Genomic DNA, 20,778 nt, shown 5'->3' on the forward strand with positions numbered 1-20,778 from the left:
TTGCGAAAAACATGCGGGGCATGCCTGAGAGAGAACCTAGAAGCAAGGCAGTACAAGTGGCTAAGCTCACTCAAAACTTCAGTGGTAATGAGGATGTTAGGAAGCACATTGAAGTCTTTAAACACGTGTGTGATTCCTTGGAAGAGCACAATGAGCTGCATAAGTGTAAAGCTTTAGGCTTAACCTTGAGTGGGAAGGCCGGAGATTGGTATCGAACCGTAAGGGTTGAAGAGCGCACTCACTACCGCACTCTCAAGAGATTGTTCTTGAAAGAATACATACGTGAGGGTGTGCTTTGGGGAGTAGCATCTCAACTCCAAAAAGCTGAACGCCAGGAAGGGGAGTCAGTGAGAGACTTTATTAGTCGATTGAAGCATCTAAATTCTCGTTGCACTCCCGATGAGCGCTTCAATAATAACCAACTGCTTGATAGATTCATCCGAGGATTGCACCACGAGGACATATATATATAATGGCCTAGTCATTAGAGGTCTTACAACGTGGGAAGCAGTCACTACCAATGCAATCCAGTTAGAAGACAACTTGATGATTGCAGGTAAAAAGGTGTCTTCGGAAACAAAATCCGTTAGTTCGCAAGTATTTGGGCACGAGCCAATGACAGTAAAACCTATTGCCAAGGAGCCCAAGATATTCGAAATGTCTGTGATTGACAGACCTTACTTAGGCTCTCCAAGAATACTTTAGGGGTAATCGAGCTCCCCAGAATAGCCATATGTACCCAAGGAGAGAGCAACAATGGTGTTCGGTGTTCTTAGGACCACATAGCACGAGTGAATGTCCCACATTCAGAGTCAAATTCAATGGAAATTGCAATGCATGTGGTAAGTACGGCCATCAATCTAAGGATTGCCTAGTACTTAAGCGAATGTTGGCAAATCAGGCACCACTAGCCTGGTCAAACACACCTCAAGTACCCACGCTGATGCCTGCACAACCTGTCGAGCAACCGCCGTCACAGCACATAGTTCCAAGGAATCTGAATGTAGTCCAGTCTGTGCCGTTACCACCGCCAGTGCTAGGACCACAACCTCCACATCCAAGGATTACCCTAATAAACCAGATGGGTTGTGAGTCACATAGTGCGTGTGGGGATTATGAAGAGGAGATAGACCCCACTGCTCCATATGGGATTGATACGTTTAAAATGATTCCCCAGTACTACATGGAGGATCATTTCGGGCAAGTCAAGCTTGTATATCAAGCGGTTGCTCTCGCCACAAGAGGGCAAAACGTTAATACCTTGGCAAGGAGACCACCTCTTCAATGCTACGAGTGTGGTGGACCGCATCATGTAGCGGAGTGCCCTAATAGGCTACAGAAGATCGCTACTCATATGCAACCAAATCAAGGGAGCACATCGGGAATGCCGGTACTTACATGTAATCGTTGTGGCATAGATCATTTGATCGCTCAATGTCCACATAATCCTAATGCACCCAAGATTACGCCATTGAATTTGGTTGAGGTCACCAACCAAGCACGAGGAACCACACCCGTTGTACCCGTGAATGTAGTTACACGGTCAATGCTTCAAAATCAAAACTACATTCTTGAAGAGAGGGATACTGCATCAATCGCTCAGGCAAAGAAAAAGAAAACACGGCGGAAGAGATCGCTTAATGCCACGAGTTCCAAGCCTAGTTCAAAGACTAACATAGGGACAGGAGACGACCCCGTGTATATGAATGATCCTGAAGATGATTCTGATTCAATAGAAACCATGGGGACCAAAGCCACTACCTTAAGGGAGGACCCCACTCGGGAGCTCAACGAGGGAGAATCAAGCGAGTACATAAATAAGGGAAAACAGAAAGAAACTTCCTCGGCCCCACAACCAAGTCAGTTAATGCCCTCTTGACCACCCAAACTGACTGAGACTCCCCAAGACAACAAACCACGTGGGCCAAAAACCCTCAAGAAAAAGATTAGAACTTACCCAAACCCAGTTGAGGAGATTGAACAAGTGCAACACTTAAGGGGTTTGGTGGAAGAAACACAAAGAGAACTGGAGCCAAATCCAAGAAAAATCAAAATTCCAGACACAGTGTTTCCTACGCAAGTTCAGCCTCACAGGAACCATAAACCGTTAGCTATACCTAGTATCATTCGAGAAGAAAGTTAGGATAGGACATCAGGAAGTGGGCAACCACCCTTTTTGCTTGAAAGAATATTTAGTGAGGGAATTCCTGACCCCCTGACCCCATCGAAGAGGAAGTGATTCCATCTTCACCAGTTTCTAGTCAAGGGGCGATGTCTCGAAAAGTACCGTTGAATGTGTCTACTAAGCTAATGGATTTCATGTCCTCTGAAATCAGAACCACAATCATATCCAAATTATACGGAGATCCTGAGCTATTCTTAGCTCTTTGGGCATTTCTCAATGGAGAACTAAAGGCAGGGCTACCACAATTTGCAAATATGGATAGACCCGACACACTTCAAGATGAAGGGGAACATTAGGATCTACAACCCAACCTAGATGAAGATTCGGTCGTTGAAATACCTGTGAACAAGTTGGGACAGTACTTTGAAGGTGACGAATCTAATGCAACCCTCCCCATTACTACCAAGGGATTAACTCTAAAGGGAATCCTTGATGGTGGTGTTGGAGTGAGCATTGTGACTAAAAACTATTGGGAATCCATGGGAATACCTCACCTCGAAGTCACAAACATAGTGGTTAAGATGGCAAATGGAACTATTGCTAAACCTATTGGAATGTTAAGGGACCTTAAGATCAAGGTTCTGGGATACAAGGTAAGACATACCTTCATTGTAATGGATTTCTCCAAGCATCCTATGTCATATCAAATGATCTTAGGATGTCCTTTCATGAGGGAAGCACAAATGGTGCATGACTGGTCGAAAAACCATGTCTATCTACAATTCCAGGACTCTGTCATTCGAGTTGATCTTGAGAATGGTCGTGCACATCCTTTAGGAAGCAAGGTTATCATTGATAATCGTTTGGATACCACTATTCACTCCGCCCCATTAAGGTATTGCTATACATGCAAAAAAAAGACTGATGATGGGAAAGATTCTCCTTATATGGATGTCCTACCGGGTATGACTGAGTCGGATAACGTGGATTGGGTACACCTAGCGGCAACCATAGACACATGGGGAAATAGAGGCACAAGTTGGGTAACACCTGAGGGGCAAGATATGCCACCGTTAGTGCCAATAAACATGATAGGTGTTATGTACTTGATTCCTGATGGCAAGAAAGTGGCAAACTCCACTGACACTGAAAGTAGCGAAGACTCTGACCAATGCAACTCTGAGTATGAATATCAAGAAGAAACTGACTCTGAGCCTGATGGAGGGAATGAATCAAATATTCACCCAAATGTGGAAACAAGGTGCTCAAGGCCTAGGACAGTGACCTCCTGCAGTTCATCCGAAAGTGAGGGGGACACGAGTGAAAATCGACCAAGTGAGTTCGAATATGATAGAAACAAAAATCAAAAACTTGGTAAGAAGAAAACGAGACATAAGCGCCAACTCTATCGAGCTAATGTACGCACTGCAATAAACAAGGAGAGATCCACCGCAGAATGGCTTAGTTATGTAGGAGCTATTGACGCTAATCGGAAGTTAGCGGATAATTGGGGACAATATCTCCAAAGTGCCATGTGGTGTATTTCGCAACCTCATGACGTCGCCCAATTAGAAATTGATGAGAAGCCAAAACTAAGGAGTCGTACTGCAAGGAGGCGGCAAAACCAAGAGTTGGCTCAACAATAAAAGGAAGCGGAATTGAAAGAAAAAAGCCTGGCACAACAAGAACCAGTAGACTTACACCCCGCACCCGAGCATTTCAAATCATTCACCACAGGGGAACGTAAAGTGGTCTACACAAAAGCCCAATGAATGCCTACCAATGGGAGTAGCGGTGTCTACGATGGCCCTGCGGTAGTTAAGGAGATAGACTTAGCAGATCCGGGTGAGGAGTCTAAACCAGTTTTTATTGCTCAAGACCTCACCAAGGCGGAAGAAGCTGCACTTATGAAGCTTCTTAAAGAATTCAAGGACATATTTGCTTGGACATATCATGATATGAAGGGTGTTCCACCCTCGGTGGTGCAACACATGATTCCAATGATTACTGCTAAACCAGTCCAGCAACGTCCCTACCCAATGAATCCTAAGTACGCAAAGATTGTACAAGAGGAAATTGAAAAGCTTGTAAAATGTGGATTCATATACCTTATTGAGCACTCAGAATGGGTTTCTTCGATAGTCATCGTACCAAAGAAGAATGGGAAACTCAGAGTGTGCATTGATCTCAAAAAGGTTAATGCAGCCACCAGAAGGGATCATTACCCCTTGCCATATTCTGAACATGTGCTTGAAAGAGTGGCAGGCAAAGAGGCATATAGCTTTTTAGATGGGTACTCGGGTTACAATCAGATCACAATTGCAGTCGAGGACCAAGCTAAAACAGCATTTATCACGGAGTTTGGAGTGTTTGCCTTTCGCATCATGGCCTTTGGCTTGACCAATGCACCTGCAACATTCCAACGATTGATAAACACGGTCTTTAAGGAATATCTAAGGGACTTCTGTGAAGCTTTCTTAGATGATCTTTGTGTTCATTCCTCTTGGGATGAGCACTTGATGTGTTTACAAAAAATATTTGAAAGGTGTAGATTATATCGCATCTCCTTGAATCCTTTCAAATGCCAATTCTGGGTTAAACACGGAGTTATCTTAGGGCATATAGTGTCCAAAAATGGGATTTCCACTGACGAGAGTAAAATCAAGGTCATTCTAGAATTACCCCCACCCACCAACTATAAGGGAGTCCAACGCTTTATGGGCCACGTTGGTTATTATCGAAGGTTTATTCTCTTCTTCGCCGAGATTGCTCGACCATTGTATAAGCTTCTCATCGAGTTTATTTGGACCGAAGAATGTGACCGTGCCTATGAGCTATTAAAGAAGGCCTTGGCGAGTGCTCCAATCTTGAGAATGCCTAACTGATTTACTCTTCCATGTGCATATTGATGCATCAAACTTTGCTATTGGGTGTGTGTTAACTCAACCTGGAGAACACAAGCTAGACTACCCCATTAGCTTTGCCAGTCGCCAGTTGAACGATGCTGAGATGAACTACACCACTACGGAGCGAGAAGGGTTGGCAATGATATATGTAGTAAGAAAATTTCGTTATTACCTCCTTGCCACCAAGTTTGTTTTCTATGTGGATCATCAAGCATTGTTGTATCTGGTAAACAAACCATGCTCCACAGGAAGAATCACACGATGGCTATTGATTCTTCTTGAGTTTGATTTCACTGTTGTTGTGACCTGGCAAAAAACATGTTATGGCTGATCATTTGTCTCGCATACCTAATGGTGAGGCTCCTACGGGGGTTGATGATGACTTACCGGACACTTCCTTGTTCATGGTGGAGACAATGCCTGAATGGAGTGAGAAGATTGTTAACTTTTTGGTTAATGGCTTTCCACCCAAGGAGCTTTGTAAAGATCTAGCTCGAAAGCTAATCAAAGAATGCGAACCCTATTGCCTGATAGCCGAGACTCTTTATAAAAGAGAAAAGGATGACGTTCTTAGGCATTGTGCCCGAGAGGATGAGTATCTATACATTTTGCAAGAGGCACATATGGGTGTAGCCGGTGGTCACTTCTTAGGAGACTTAACTGCGCGAAAGATCTTACAATCAGGGTATTGGTGGCCCACTATGTTCCAAGATGCATCACTCTTTGTGAAGGGTTGCGATGAATGCCAACGATACAAGAAACCCCAACGGAAAGATCAGATGCCCCTACATCCAGTCAAAGTAAACCAACCATTTGAAAAGTGGGGTTTAGACTTTGTAGGTCCAATTAGCCCAGCGGCCCGAAACACACAATCTCGTTATATTATTGTGGCCACTGACTATATGACCAAATGGGCTGAAGCGAAAGCCACACGTAAGGCAGATGCAAGGACAACAGCCACACGTAAGGCAGATGCAAGGACAACAGCCAAGTTCCTCTTTGAAAATATAATCACACGTAAGGCAGATCCAAGGACAACAGCCAAGTTCCTCTTTGAAAATATAATCACACGCTTTGGTTGTCCTTTTGAACTTGTGAGCGACAATGGTACGCATTTTATAAATGAAGTGATTAAGGAGCTCACAACAAATTTCATGATATCCCATCATAAATCTACTCCTTACTATCCGCAAGCGAATGGCCAAGCCGAGAGTACCAATAAGACATTAATCTCTGTTTTGACAAAGACAGTTGAAGCTCATCGCACGGATTGGGATCTAAAGCTTACGACAGCTTTATGGGCCTATCGTACTGCGTACAAAGTGGCTATTAATTGCACACCATTCAAAATGGTATATGGCCAAGAAGCAGTCATGCCATGGGAATTTGTCATTCCTAGTCTTCGTGTTGCTACTCAAGAGGGTTGGGATGGTAATCCCTTAGTAGAGCGTCTATATATTCTTGAGCGGCTAAACGAAGAAAGACAATTGGCTGTATACAATGTCCTTGTGGAGAAGGATAGAAGGAAAAAATGGTTTGATCGCCATCTAAAGGACAAGGACATCAAGGTTGGGGATAAAGTCCTAATGTATGGAGTGCGAAACGAAAAGAAGAAGCTCAAATATGCTGGTAAGGGACCGTATAGAGTATGTGAAATTACCCCGCAAGGTACCATCAGAGTGGAGACTCTCGACAGAGTTGAAACCATTGGATTCCTTAATGGGAGTAAATTCAAAAGATAATATGACCCCCTAAGCCAAGAGGAGTTATATGCAATCCATCAAAAGAAGACAGCTAAAGAACAAGCTGAGCTTAAGAAAATACAAGCGAGAGTTGAAGCCAAAGAACGTCAACAACGTGCTAGGCGACAATGAGAAGCCAACTTGGGAATTACGCAAGTATTTTTCGAGGAAGCAGAGGAGGATGCACTGGAATCTGACCCACCTCTAAGATACCCAATTGAGTTACAGAGTCCTTACGGGGAGGTGCTGTATAATGCATTATTGGATACAGGAGCTCAACACAATTTGCTATCATATGGCGTGTGTTGTCAACTTGGAAAACCACCTTTATCCAAGAGTGCTATCCAAGTTCAAGGAATCAACAAGAAAAAAACCCCTGTCTCAAGAGTTCTGCACACTCGGTTGCCTATGATAAGGGGACCGTAATTCAAAGCTTTTTGGTTATGCCTGTGGTGGGTACCATGGAAGGGACTGTAAACTTAGGGCGCAAATGGATGATGGCCACCACGTGCAATATCGATTGGGCAACTAGATGAGTCACAACGCAAGAACCAACACTAGGTCTGACCGCTCAAAATCTCGTACCTAAGTCATCCACTCAAATATTAGATAATGAAAAATCACGAAGTCCAGTGGCAAAACCATCTTTGATTGTTTGCCATCCCTCTAACGCTTCAACGCCAAGAGTGGAAACAGGCAAGGTGGTCTCTAAGGTTCCGCTTACTATGCCAAAGAGTATATACAAATGGGTCCCAAAAGCTTCGTTAATAGCTACTTCCCCTGCTCAATCTCGTTCAGCCACCAAGAAGCCTCGTAAAAGGAAAGCAGCTACCCACCCGAGAAAGGGCAATGGAACATTGCGATGGATCCCTAAAAAATTATTAGTAGCCCAAGGGTACTACGAGGGGAATGACCAGATTTGGGTCCTTAAACATAAGCTGAATCCCTCTATATCACCTGTAAAACCTTGCAAACCAATTGTTGCCACCCCAATGACAATTCAAGACCGTGGTAAGGGAAAGGTAACAGAGTGCTCCGCACCACTTCTTCCAGAGTTAGTTTGGATTCCCAAACGATATCGATCATTACCACCTAGCTCAGGAAGGGGGGAGCCACATGAAGCTTCTAGCTCCTCATGCCAGGCACACACTCATATAGAAGTTTCTACATGCTCTACACCTACTTTTGTCAACACCCAACAAAAAACCGATGAGTCTACGTCTCCCCTTGTAATAGTATCGTCGGAAACCATTTCCTCCATTTGTCAATGGGAGCGTACACTACCATCTCTACAATTGGATGTGGCCACAAGGGTCATAAAAAGCTATCTGCCCACATCACAACCTATGACCCACTGGACAAATTGGTTTCAAGAGGCTGCAACATCATTGCAAATAATATGATCTACCCAAGGAAAGGGAGAGCATGTACTCACGCTCGACATTCTAATGCTTCCTCCTTAACCTTCTCCCCTGACCATGTAATTGCCAAATTCAAGGGGATGTATATATATAGCTTCATACATTAAATAAATTAAAAAAAAAACAAAGAAAAGAAAAACAAAAAATAGTAAAAGGAGCAAGAGCACAAAAAATAGTAAAAGGAGCAAGAGCACAAAAAGAGGATAAATATCTGTATACAATCAAGAATTAGATTGACCTGTCACAAACCTACTGATGCTATATCTATGTTTGCAGATATGGCAGATGCACGATCATCATACACTTCATCCACTCCCACCTTTGGTGAGAGGTATCATCTGTACCTTTCTCAGATATTTCACATGTGCTATCTTGTAATTGCAACTGAATGGGATCATATAGATGTACTAGCTAGAGAGGAAAATGTTGAGGAATTAGAATGGCTAATTCGCCTATTGACCATGACTGACCCCTACTCCGTAGAGAGGAAATATCCCCGATAGCCCAATGCTTTCCTTTTCCACAAGATGACTATCCTCGCATGGTTACATTCTTGATGAGTTTATGTGGATGGGAAAATGAAAAGGAAATATCTGACAATGATGAATGGACGGATGAAACTCATGGCACTACTGAGGTTGACTTTATTTATTTGGATGATGCGGATAGAGGCTTAGCCTTACGGCTAGAGCCAGGACTCTACAACATCCTCTTACCGTATCCTCAGTAGTAGTGTGGTGACTGGTAGGTAGGTTAGTGTTTTCAAGTTTTTTCTAGTTTGGATTCCTTAAATGAGTCTTTAATTTTTCACACTGATGTGCCTCTCGAGGTATAGTGCTTGTTAGTTGATTGTACCGGTTGAAAAGTTTGAGGTGGGTTCGCTTTCAAGTCCTGAGATAGCCGCAACGCTCATACATAAATATCTCATCAAATTGCAGGCATTTCTCTCATCGAATCAAGGAGATCGCCAAAATACAGGTGTAATTCTTCCATACCCACTCTCTTTCGTTTTTTCTGTTCAATTAATTGCATGAACTATAATGCATGACCACATGGAAATTATCAATGTACTACTTAGTTTTTGAAGTTGCTTGACGTGCTAGTGTAAATCATTAATGAGCTTAACCTTATCGGATATATTCCTGAGAATGCATGACGTCTTTAGTTAACCTTGGAATACGATTGTCTTAGGTCTAGGGTTAAACCATCTTAATGTTTGACACCTGGCCATGTGTGTGTTGACCTCTAAGACATAGCTTTTACCCCTTTGTCGATAGGATGCAAGACAAATTATAGTTCAGGAGTGAAGATCAAAAGAAATAGATTATTAAAAAAAAAGCCTACAATAAATGGCAATACAAGTCTATGATGTGCTTTAATGTTAGCCTATCGCCTTATTGATACTTGGTAGGCGAGGAGTATTCTACTCCAGATCGATGCCTTGGTTGGTAGGGGGTAGCCTTGCCTAAAGTGAGCTAATAGATTCCTGGATAATGCCTTGTATTAAACATGGTACCAGGATCGATGTTAGTTTTGCCTTAGGAAGGTCGCCATTGTGTGTAAAAATTATCACGTGCATAAAAAAAAATAAAGGCAAAAGGCTCCTGTAACTCTGATGTTTCTTGTGTCCCTAGGCTCGTGGTATTAACTTGTTCTTAGAGTAGACACAGTGTGGTCATCTGTTTATTTATTAAGCTTGGTTATTTTCCTTGACTTAGGCCAGTTATAAACCTTGATTAACCTTTGACACCTTGCTAACTCTTGATTTACTTTCAATAATTTTAAACTCCTGTTAATTTGCTACACTAGCTCATTCATGTGACCCTTAAACTAAGTTCTCATAGCAACATCCATTATGGTCTAACATGCTTGAATTTATACACTTTATATCTTTTGAATTCCAGCATACCTTCACTCTACTTCCCTGTTTTGCAGACAGTCTACCACAACAACCCTCTCGAGCTTACCATACCATAGCTTCCGAGGACGGAATCTACATCAGGAAGGGGGGCATGTTAACCTATGACGGACATTGAGACGTACTATGTTTTATGTCATTAATTTAAATATTCTGAGTCATGGGCTGGGCTTGTCGGCACCATATGTTAAGGATGAAGGGATTGGGTGATTGTCGATGAGAGGCGCACCTTGAATATCAGTAGGATAAGGGTTAGGATCGGCCGACCATGTATGGGCGCCCAAGTGTGAACGGCCAAGTCACCTATAAGAGTCAAATGTAACCCTAAAATCCTCATTCTCATGTGTTGTGAATACAAGAGTGCTCTTGCCTTATCTCCTTGGTTTCCTTCTCCTGCGTGTGAGAGAGAGAGAGAGAGAGAGAGAGAGAGAGAGAGTGAGAGAGCGATCGAGCACTGTGTAGCGGCACGGTGTGGCGGAGAGGCGGTAGAGCGGCAACGGTGGCTCCTTCTTCACTATGATGCGGGAATCCTTCAAGGCGATGGTTGAGCGGTGAGTGACACACCCCTTGCATTCTGTTTGAGCTTCCTTCCCTGGTTGTATGCTTGCAGCCATTCGTGGCTTGCATACGGTGTTCGGCAAGTCCCCAGCTTACGACCTGTGCGGCAAAAGCGCACACAGAGTGAATCTTGTTTTTAAGAATTATGATGGAATATTTATTTGTTTAAAAAACAAATCTCTAAAATTAAAATCATAAATCTGATGACAAAGTTAAGTTGACAAAAATATCATTTTGTCAGAATCATGAGGCTTGCAGGCTATGGTAGGCAGTCAGATCCTCTTACCGATGATGAAGAGTTAGATCCGGATGTTCGTAAAGCCCTGCACCAATCCCAACAACCTGGTCCCTTCAAGGGTGAAGGGGAGAAGTTAGGAGAAATAGTGGAAAAATGGATCAAGGCACTGGAAGAGTATTTTGATATAACCAGTTATAAACGAGAAGAGCAAGATGGCTCTTGCTAGATTGAAAATTGTGGAAACGGCCAGGGTCATATGGAGGAACCATTGTGAGACAAACCGTCTCGACAAAAGTACCCAGACCTGGTCAGATCTTAAAGCTTACCTCAGGAAGAGGTTCTGTCCTCCGGGCTTCCTAGAAACCAAAATGAATGAGTTCTTGGAATTGAAGCAGGATAGTCAAACGATTGAAGAATACCATCAGGCATACCGAGGCTGGTCAAGACCTCGACAGGAAGACCTAGGCAGGCTTTGCCGCTTGAGCCGTCCTTTGAACACTCCCCGCCAGTTGTTGCAACCGAACTTCCCTTAGAAAAACATATACCAAATGCTCCCTCTAGCATTCTAGCGTAAGACTATCCTTTAAGAAAACAGGGTTTCTAAGCAAGTTTTCAATTTGATTTTCTTTTGAATACAAGGAGTATTTTTTGAATCAGTATCCCCAAAACTTCTTGATTGCAATTCAGAATTTCATACCAGAATTTCTTGAATTCTATAACCTTGATCCACAAATCAATTCGAAGGGCCTCAAACTTGGTTTCATATTTGGCGAGAGTTTTGAGTGTATTTTTCTAAACTGGTCACACTTTCTTTCCTCGAAACTGACGAAAGAGTTTGGTCTTGGTCATAGTCTGATTCAAGGTTCAAGTCAGATAAGAATTTTCTTGAGCTATCTTTCTCGAAAGGGTTTGATAATTTGGTTACTATTTTACTGAATTTCTTTCTTTGAATATTCACTTTATTAATTTTTAAATTAGTTACGAATACCAATGAGAAATAATTTAATCATTTATCTGAATATTTCGATCTCGATAGATTTCTTGAATTTTCCGTGTGAATATTTAAACGATAGCAATTCCTCTCTTAGAGTATTTAATTATTCATTTATCAAATACTCATAGAATTTAAACATAGAATTTAAGAGAATTCTAATTTTGATATAAAAATTCTTTATGCATCTATTTATACATAAAAATCAACTTCAATGAGAATTTACTGAATTTCTTTCTTTGAATATTCACTCAACTAATTTTTAAATTAGCTATGAATTCCAATAAGGCATAAATTAATCATTTATCTGAATATTTCGATCTCGATAGATTTCTTGATTTTTTTTTACAATCCGTGTGAATATTAAACGATAGAAATTTCTCTCTTAGAGTATTTAATTATTCATTTATCAAATACTCATAGAATTTAAACATAGAATTTAAGAGAATTCTAATTTTGATATAAAAATTCTTTATGCATCTATTTATACATAAAAATCAACTTCAATGGAAATAACACTTTTATAAAAAAAATCCTTTTATGCATCTATTTATGCATAAAATCAAATTTAGTAGGAATAACGCTTTTAAAATAAAAAGAATTTCTTTATGCATCTTTCTATGCATAAAAATCGGTTTATTAGTTAAAAATTATGAAGTATAAATAAAAAAATGAGATATTTTAGAGTAATCATTCATTTTTGACACATGGGTAAGGAAAGGGGGCCCTTCAAGGAGGTGCCTATTTCACATGTGTGGATGAGTTTTAAACTCAAAAATAATAGGATACTTTTATCTCTCCTCTCTCCTAGATCAAACCAAATATAAAAGGGAGCCAAACTGGTCCAAATCTTGTCCAAATTCAACCAAACTAAAATTGGAAAATTCTAGAACTCAGTTGGACTCAGTTAGTGGCCTCCCTCACCTATAAATAGACCCTCATTCCTTTGTATTCTCATCTGTGAACTAAACTATGCTGGTATTACTCTAAGTTAAGCTTATTTTCTATTATCCTCTAAAAACCCTCTACAAATTGAAGAGATTGGAGCTTCTCTCTCTCTTCAATCTTCCTTGGAGACTCCAACAACATACCAAACCAATTGATTGGTTAGGGACCTCTACTGTGATCAAAGAATCAAGTAATTTAGGAGGTAAAGTGTGGATTATTGTCTTCTTTTTCTTAAATCTCCAAATGTTTCTCTTCTCAACCCCTCTCAAGCTTGAGAAGCATTAATTTGAATGGCTTTTGAATACTATTGAAGTTCTTTAATGTGTTGTAATGAAGAAATACATAAATTTCCATTTATGCTTAATTTATAATGGTTTTTAAGCATTTCTCTCTCCCCCCAAAGAATGGTAATTCCTATGACCTATTCTCAATTCGAATGAAGCTTCTCATGAAGCATTTCTCTAATCTAAAAGTAGTTTTTATGCTTATCTAATTGGAGGCCAAAATAATGGCTTTTTAATACTTTTATGCTATTTAATTTATGGTAAAATTAAGAATCAATCCATAATTGGATACTGATCAAATTAGTGGTTATTCTAATCACATGAATAATACTAAACTTTATTCTTTCAAATTTATTGAGAATTATCAGTATTAGCAGCAGAGCTATGGTAAAATTTTTTAAAAAATAAACACATAAATTATTTTCATTTATATTATGAAAAGAGGACTTCCTACCATATTCTAGGATTAATCATCCTAGATTAATTGAATTATTCTCATTATAATCATGGAAAATTAATTTTTATGTTTATGCATAAATAGTTAATTACGAAAAAGAGAAAATTCTAGTAATCCATTTTTATGTTAAAAGAGTAATCCCCATGATGACAATGGAAATCCATGTACTCCAATGAAGTATGAAGTAAGAGAAAAATTGTGATGCTAAAATAATGCATATTTTATTTAAAAATTAAAGAAGAATTTTAGTTAAATTTATCTTTTTGCATAGATAAATTTTAAATGATGAAAGAGGAATTTCCACTATATTGAAATCCAAATATTTAAATGAGGAAAGTGTAATTTCTAGTGTAAAGAAATTACTGAAGATTTTTATTTAAATTTTAAGATAAAATTTAGTTAAATTTATCTTTTTGTCTTAAAGATAAGATTAAATGATGAAGGAGGAACTCCCACCATATTGGAATTCAAATGTTTAAATGAGAAAAGTGGAATTCTTAGCTTAATGGAATTAATGGATATTTTTATGTAATTTTTAAGAAGAATTTTAAGTAGATTTAATTTATGTGGTAAAAGAGGAATTCCCATGATAATTGGATTGCACTCATTGAAATGAGAAAAAGAAGGATTTCAAGTTTATTCAAAAAAATAGGTATTGATATTTTAGTTAAAAGAAGAATTTTTATGATATTTAAGAAAAGATGGATTTGAATTAAAATTTAGTGTCAAAAGATAAATTTCCACCATAATCTACCTGAAATTATGTGGCATAAAGAATATCTTTGGATATTTTAATTGTTAAAATCACTAAATTGATATTTACCCAAAATCTAGATGTTTAGTTGAAGAGAATCCTTGTAGAACTAAACCGAATGAATTTGGTTAGACTACGTGAGGGACGGACAGTAAACCTCATTGTTCTTCTATCGATCTAAATCAGGCAAAAACTTCGTGACCAATTCCAGTTACTAAATCTAAAGAATAGACTACCAAAACTAATCTAGTTTTTCCTTGACCAAACTCACTAAGAATCTAGTTGGACAAATGGACAAAATGATGGGTAGATTACCCTCATGAGAGATCAAGGATCCTCATTATGAAACTGGGAATTATGGAAAAATGGTTGTCAGAACCGATCTCAAACTGGAATTTTACTAGCATTGTGTGAGATCCTGGTTCCCACCGAGCAACGGATTCAGGATACTGGCAGCGAAAGTAGCACTTCTCGCGTGGAACAGGGGTCCCACATTCGGGGCCTCACCCACGGATATTCGGATAAGAGACTAATCCGTCGGTTATTCCAAAACCAAACCCGAAAAAACTTCCTTTACCGGAAAGCACGGGTGATTTCACCAGGAAAACTCTTAATTTAACGTAGTCAAACCCTTACTGATCAAACAGATCCGACTGCATCTATAAAGATACTTGGTCAGATCAACAAGGAAGAAACTTGCACTTGGATCATTGGGATCAACGCTTTTTTCCCCATCAAGAGGCACAGCCGTTGATTCCTATCCATAGAACAATTACTATCCGGGATTTACTTTATCTATCGTAGTAACAGAATTTGAGTCTCGATTTACGGATCCATCAGTCCAGCCTAACCCCATCCAGTCCCATGGGTTAGCCAACCACCCAACCACTGTAGTGATGGGATCCAATTAAGAATTTGGTTAGGTTTTGTCCCGGGTACCAAGGAAAAGAGTTCCAAGGCCCCCTAGCCAGAAGTTCATGCAAAAATAAAACTAGTCACACCACTTACACACCTAATATGAAATTGCCTTTTCACAGATTCAACCAGTTTTAAAACAATCCTTTAATAAAACCATAGTATCATTGATCACCATCTTCCAATTTATCCAATTGATTCTTAATTTTCCATCATTCCTTCATCATAGTATCTATGGCATCATTGGCAACTAGGACGCTCACCACATGTCCACTCATAAGGGGCCGTTTCAATAGTTCCTAGCCCATAATACTCGACAATATAATCACTTATCAAGATGGACTCTCGTTGAAGATTAGCAAGATCAACCAACAGATCCATATAAAGAGCCATGGACTCATCCATTGAAGACCAGCAAGGTCAATCAACCAGATCCATGCCCGATTTCAGAAAACAACTCTTACTCCTTGTTCCAATATCTTCCTCGACACACGCGTGGGTATCCTAGGTGACCCAGAGCCCGAGCACCGTATGGTCAGTACCCTCTAGGATCCTTCGCAGGTGACCTAGCGCTTCACTCATAGGCCGCTTCCTTGGCCCCTCATCCACCGTACCGGAAGCTCACCATTTTAATCGCACCGAGGCTGGTCAAGACCTCGGCCGACCTTGCTACGCGAGACGCCCTCCATTGACTCTCCGTCAGCAGTTGCAACTTTATCAATTAGGTCTCCACGACCTTAATCACAAGACGGTCAAAATGCTTTCCCAGCATTCTTGACATAAAACAGTCATTTACAAACAGCATTTACAAACAGTTTACAAATACAGTTTTTATATTAACTCTCATTTTTCCACATTATCCCTCATCAATCCACATTTTCTTGAATCATTATCCCCAAAACTTCTTGATCCGAATTCAGAATTTCATACCAGAATTCCTTGAATTCTATAACCTTGATCCATAGATCAATTTGAAGGGCCTCAAACTTAGTTTCAAATTTGGCGGGAGTTTTGAGTGTATTTTTCTAAACTGGTCACACTTCTTTCCTCGAAACTGATGAAAGAGTTTGGTCTTGTTCATAGTCAGATTCAAGGTTCGAGTCGGATAAGATTTTTCTTGAACTATCTTTCCCGAAAAGGTTTGGTAATTCAGTTTTTATTTTACTGAATTTCTTTCTTTGAATATTCACTTAACTGATTTCTAAATTAGTTACGAATTTCAATAAGGAATAAATTAATCATTTATCTGAATATTTTGATCTTGATAGATTTTTTGAATTTTCTTTTTTACAATCCGTGTGAATATAAAACGATAGAAATTTCACTCTTAGTTATTCATTTATCAAATACTCATAGAATTTAAGAGAATTCTAATTTTGATATAAAAATTCTTTATGCATCTATTTATGCATAAAAATCAACTTCAATGGGAATAATACTTTTATAAAAAAAAATCCTTTTATGCATCTATTTATGCATAAAATCAAATTTAATAGGAATAACACTTTTAAAATAAAAAGAATTTCTTTATGCATCTATTTATGCATAAAAATCATTTTTTTAAAGAATAACGCTTTTATAAAAATAAAAATTCCTTTATGCATCTTTCTATGTATAAAAATCAAATTTAATAAGAATAACACTTTTTTATTAAAAAATTTCCTTTATGCATCTTTCTATGCATAGAAATTAATTTTAATAAGAATAACACTTTTGTAATTAAAAAATTTCCTTTATGCATCTTTCTATGCATAGAAATCAAATTTAATAAGAATAACACTTTTATAATTAAAAAAATTCCTTTATGCATCTTTCTATGCATACAAATCAATTTTAATAAGAATAACACTTTTATAATAAAAAATTCCCTTATGCATCTTTCTATGCATAGCAATAGCCATGGCAGTAGTGTTTCTTCCAAGAAGTGCTCTCATTCCTGTGTAGTTTGGTGCTCCAACTTTGGAGCAATCAATCAAGTACCTTCTGGGTTTGAAATACCTTGTATCTACTCTCATCCATTATTAGAGTGTTTCCATGCCCAAATTCCGAGTTTAGACACCAAAATCTACTCAGCCCTTTGAGGAACACAACTTTACTTTGAACCTACCAATTAGTGCGCTCACAAACTCCTCTGAGAAAACACCTACTAACCAAAATTTTTGTGCTCCAAACACCATTTTAAGTATCCCTTTGAAGAACACAACTTTACTTTGAACCTACCAATTAGTGTGCTCAGAACACTCCTGTGATAAAACACCTGCTAACCAAGATTTCTGTGCTCCAAACACTGTTTTGAGTATCCCATTGACCTTGGCCAATTTTCTTTGTGCTCCATATGTACACATAAAAAAAGCTAATGCACCAATTGGTGAGCATCTTTTTTGTAAAACACGTAACACCTACCATTAATAGGGTGATTTACCAAGTCCTCGCTATATGGAGGTAGTCAAAATTGGCTCTCTATGACCTTAACCAGGAGCCCATTAAGGTCAAGGATTAAAGCTTGTCTTTCATCTTGTAAGCACTTTGGCATCCATATTGGGCTAATTAGAGGGTGCCACAGAGGGGTGCACGTATTGCAAATAAGTGTCAATTTTGTGTAGACTCGCAATCAAATGGCAAGCCATCTTTTAATTTCAGGTTCTTCTCTTTAAATCTTCCTAGCCTTCTAGATTTTCCATTTATGGCATCTAATTATCTAGTTTACATAAGGCAAGTCTAGCAATTGCAGATTGTTTGATCCTATACAAAAAAGTCACTATTTTAACAAATCAAGAAGTACATAAGCAAAAAAAAAAAAGAACATTTGAATTCGTTGTGATAAACAAGCTCTGACTGATAAGACTAATAGAAAGGCTAAACAATGGGCAATCAAAATATTTTCCATTATAAGTATCATTGGATACATGACATCACTATTTAGTACAAGGCACATTAAGCCAAAAAGGCCACAAGAGATAGGTTTAGTGAATCGAAGCACAATAGAAGACAAGGTTCAACAAAAGAGGGCACAACAAGTCACTGTGCTGAATCAAGGTTCAGCATAACTTTTTGCATGCACAAGAGCGAGTGACTTTCTGTTCACCTACTTGGCCTTGCTTAGTAGTGCCCTTTGGCACCTCCGTATCTTCTTCACAAGATTGCTTGATAGCTTCAGAAATAGAAGCTCCAGCTTCACAGGTTTCCCCTCCTTTTCACAAGCCCTGCTAGAGGGCACGCTATCACTGACATCCTTAGTTTGAAGTTCACCCCCACTCCTAGCAAGGTCCCTTCACTGCCTTCACACCCATTGCTTTAACCATAGCACAACAACTAGGGCATTGACGTGAGACACATCAATTCGATCTTCAAAATCATCCCTGCTCATCCCCATTATTTCTGCTTCAGCATCCATAGACTTGTCAAGGGCATTGACGTGAGACACATCAATTCGATCTTCAAAATCATCCACGCTCATCCCCATTATTTCTGCTTCAGCATCCATAGACTTGTCAAGGGCAAGTTGACCTTGTTTAGCTTCACCAGGGGTATCCTTGTATAGCGGTGTAATAGGACAAAGTTAGCACCTCCTGCTTTAGCATCATCATCTCCACCTCTAGCTTTAGCATCATATGCTCCACCTTCCGCTTTAGCATCATATGCTCCACCTTCCGCTTCAGCATTGTAAGCCTCACCTTCATTTAGAACATCCCCCATTCAGCATCTATAGCATGCCCTCTACTTTCTCTCTCTCCACCATGCCCCCTCTGTATCCTTTTCCTCCCCAGCCTATCCTTCATCAGGCAATTTTCCTTCTGCACTCCCTCCCTTACCATGCTTCTCAGCTTGCAACATGTCTACATCATTGCTTTGTTTTGACATATTGATCCATGGAGATATAGCCTTGGGCACTTGTAGACAAAAACATTGTAAACAAAATGCTAGTTAGCATACTACAATAACAATTAACAAAGTTAGCATAGATGGGTAGTAGTAGGCATTGTTAGCACACTAGAGTATTATGTAAATTAGTTAGCATTACAGAGTGCTAGTTAGCATACTACAATAATAATTAGCAAAGATAGCATACAAGATTAGTAGTTAGCATTTGTTAGCATACTAGAGTATTATGTAACATTAGTTAGCATAAGAGAGTGCTAGTTAGCAAATTACAGTAACAATTAGAGAAGTTAGCATACAAGGGCATTCCTTAGCATTGTTGACATACTAGAGTGTTATTTAACATATGCATACTACAGTGCTAATTAGCATATCATATTTCTAGTTAGCATTTAAAAAAGATACAACAATGCTTGTTAGCACATTGCATAGTGGGATGCTAGTTAGCATACTCAATAGATAGTCTAATGCTAGTTAGCATAGTTTAATTCTAGTGGCTAGTTAGCATACTATATTGGTAAGAGTTCTAGCTAGCATACTACAGTGTAGTTAGCATTTAAAAAAACTACAATGCTAGTTAGCATAATGCAGCTATGCATAATGGGGTGCTTATTAGTATACTCCTTAGGTAGTTAGCATAATCTAGAGCTAGTTAGAATAGAAGAAATAAAGCAATAAAACTAGTTAGTATAATATATTGGTAAAAGTTCTAGCTAGCATAATAGAGTGCTAGTTAGCATACCAGACATCTTATTGGCATTAAAAAAAGAAACTAAAATGCTAGTTTTATCATAATGTAGCTATGCATAATGGGGTCCCAGTTAGCATTCTCAATGGTAGATAGTTATCATAGAAGAAATAAAACAATAAATCTGGTTAGCATACTATATTGGTAAGAGTTCTAGCTAGCATACTACAATGCTAGCTAGCATACTACAATGCTAGCTAGCATACTACAATGCTAGCTAGCATACTACAATACTAGTTAGCATACTAGACTTCTAGTCAGTAGAGAACCACAAATCTAGTCTACATAATACAATTATGGATACTGCGGTGCTAATTAGAAAACTCAATAGCTAGTTAGTATAATAGAGAGCTAGCAAGCATAGAAAAAAAAAACAAAAAGGCTAGTTAACGTACTATAGTGGCAAGAGTTCTAGCTAGTATACTATAGTACTAGTTAACATACTAGATGTCTAGTTAGCATAAAAGAAAGAAACTACAATGCTCTTTGGGGTGCTAGTTAATATACGCACTAGCTAGTTAGCATACTAGAGAGTGTTAATATTCAAATTAGAGAGTGCTACATATCATGTGGGAGCACTAGTTAGCATATCAAAGTGCAGCTAGTTAAGAAACATACAACTAGCAAATGTTTACCATAGTTTGGTGAGATTCGAACACTTCGTCCCCTTAAACCTTAAACAAGTAGTTAGAGGGTATTGTTTCCCTACATCTTATAGCCATGCATCCAGTACCTAGTGAACATATAGTTGTTACAAAGCATAGAAAATGATACATGTGCCTACAAGGTAGCATGACCATAGTAGTAGGCTGATCAACCTCAAGCGACAAGCTAAAACCAACACATTCTCTCTACTGCACAATCCTTCTGCTATGGCTACCATGGATCCTTCTA

The sequence above is a fragment of the Cibotium barometz genome, chromosome 8, assembly GCF_041138505.1.
Source record: "Cibotium barometz isolate CiBa-2024 chromosome 8, ASM4113850v1, whole genome shotgun sequence".
NCBI classification, from domain to species: domain Eukaryota; kingdom Viridiplantae; phylum Streptophyta; class Polypodiopsida; order Cyatheales; family Cibotiaceae; genus Cibotium; species Cibotium barometz.